This window comes from Papilio polytes, unplaced genomic scaffold, assembly GCF_000836215.1.
Source record: "Papilio polytes unplaced genomic scaffold, Ppol_1.0 DF821422.1, whole genome shotgun sequence".
NCBI classification, from domain to species: domain Eukaryota; kingdom Metazoa; phylum Arthropoda; class Insecta; order Lepidoptera; family Papilionidae; genus Papilio; species Papilio polytes.
Window position 1 is genome coordinate 330,102 of NW_013527782.1, and position 2,240 is coordinate 332,341.

A 2,240-nucleotide genomic window follows, 5' to 3' on the forward strand; every position below is an offset into this window, starting at 1 on the left:
CAAACTTTTCTCGATAGATTTATTTTTTGAAAATGTGCCTAATTCTGTAAATATCACTATATATCTGCAATACAACAACGAAAGTACAATACAAAAACACTCGAAGTGGTTTATTTGATACACGAGTACTTTATCTTCCATTAACCCGAAGCTTTTTGCGATACATTGATTAGTTAATTTTTAGTTAATTTATGAATAAGACCTGAAGAAACTGGCGGACAGAGATGGTATTGCTTTATTCGCGTATGGAATTTTTTTATTAATGATACAAAACACATAATTTTATGTATTTTTAGTATAAATGTAAGTTAACTGTGATCAACTGACTGGTCGCGCGTCAATTCACGGCACCCAATGCGGCGGCTTTCCGACGCCGAGACGCGGGTATTGGCCGGAAGCGGCCCGGGCTGTTCGCCCGCCGCCGCCGCCGACACACAGCGCGGAGGGCTAATGCCACGCTGATGCCACCCAGCTCGTCATTATGTGGTGAGTAGATGAAATTGGTTTTATTGGGGGCGTCGGGAGGTGTCACGAGATCGCGGTGCCATAAATAGCTTTACGCCTCGTTTGTCACCGCGCCGCCGCCGCACCGCGCCGCGCCGCCAGCTGCGACCTCCGGCTGATGTTACAGGTAATTGTTAGCCGATCTTCGGTAAATTATAATTTGTCAAAGAAGATAAGTCGTAAGATAAATCTCTATAATACTTAATTTTCCTGAATACATGTGTTGTTGATATTAAAGCGTTTTTTTTTTCCATTTTAACGGCTAATATTTACAAATGTTAGTATTGCTTATTCGATAGGTTTCTCCCATTAAAACGAAAAAAATACATGCATTGCTCATTGCTTGCGGTCGCAGTGCGGTTGATATCGTCGGCAATTTGGAGAAATATTGAATAAGGGTGTCCCCTGTCCCTCGGACACTGCGCCCGCGCCGCGTCGCCCTCTAGCAGCCGCCTGATGAATATTTTACGACGTTACTGAAGAAATCTTGCCAACCAGCGTCCCTTTATTGAAAACACTTATTTTCTGTTTACACCCCTCTGCCTTAAATTCAGGAATACACCTATAAATGTATCATGCTAATTAATAATTTTACAATAAATCAAAATTTTGGATTTTCTTTAACTTAAACCTAAAATTGAATCGCTAGTCTTGTATTTTAAATTCACTGCTACGCAATCGGTGCTGCCCCTACCCTCAAATCTACGTCAACCGCTACGTGAGCCTGTCATTGCGACTGGAAGGGATATTGTCACATTTATTTTAATAAAGTTAAATTCTGCGAACTTAAATAACAATTAGTTGCACAGTTGGGCGACAGCGGCGCGTAAGGTCTGTTTCAAATTGTAAAATGCGAAGGCGGGCTGGCTGGCTTGTTGTGTAGCTACGCTGTAGACTGCTGACATCACACAGCCTACCGCCAACCAGCTGCAGATTTGATTACCAGATAAGGGGAGTTATGCACCGAGAGCTGGCGCTGGCGAGCACGGATACTAATTGCTCTCTAAATTTCGTATTGTGGTATCACAATGTTAGATAATGTGCGCCATTAAACAAGAGGTCACGCTGTGAATTTCGCTACAAAATTTGTTTTGTACAAATTAATGTTAGCTTGTGTTACGCCGATGGCGGCCGCGCTCTGTACTAGCTTTGAATTACATAATTACTATAATAACTGTAGCCATTTTAACTGTAAATTGGGACATACAATCATCAAATAAAAAAACATTTTTAGTTCAACTCAGAGGACAGTGGCAGATCGTATGATTGCTTACATTCTGTTCGAGAATCAGAAGCTTGTTTTAGTTTGCATGTCCCAGTATGCTCAGAGAACTCTGCAGACGTTACAAAAACATAAACAAAAAAAAAACAAAAAACATACAGACGAATTGAGTACCTCCTTCTTTTGGGAAGTCGGTCAATAATAAAAAAGAACACATCCAAAGTGGTCACCGGCCTAACATCTGCCATATCTAACATTCAAGCTGCACATTCTGTTGCTTAATTGCTACTTATCAATATCGGAACATATTCGAGGTTCTAACTTGTACACTCTTGCATTTTACATAAATTACATCTTTTCTGTATCAATTTACGGACCAAATCGTTTTTAAAATTAATTGCTTTATTAGAAGCGAAACGTGCCCGCCAATAATTTGTTGTCCAACCCCCTGTTGTAGCAGCGTGAGCAGAACAGGAGCGCCCTCGCCGCCGCCACCGCCGCCGCCGCGTCGTTA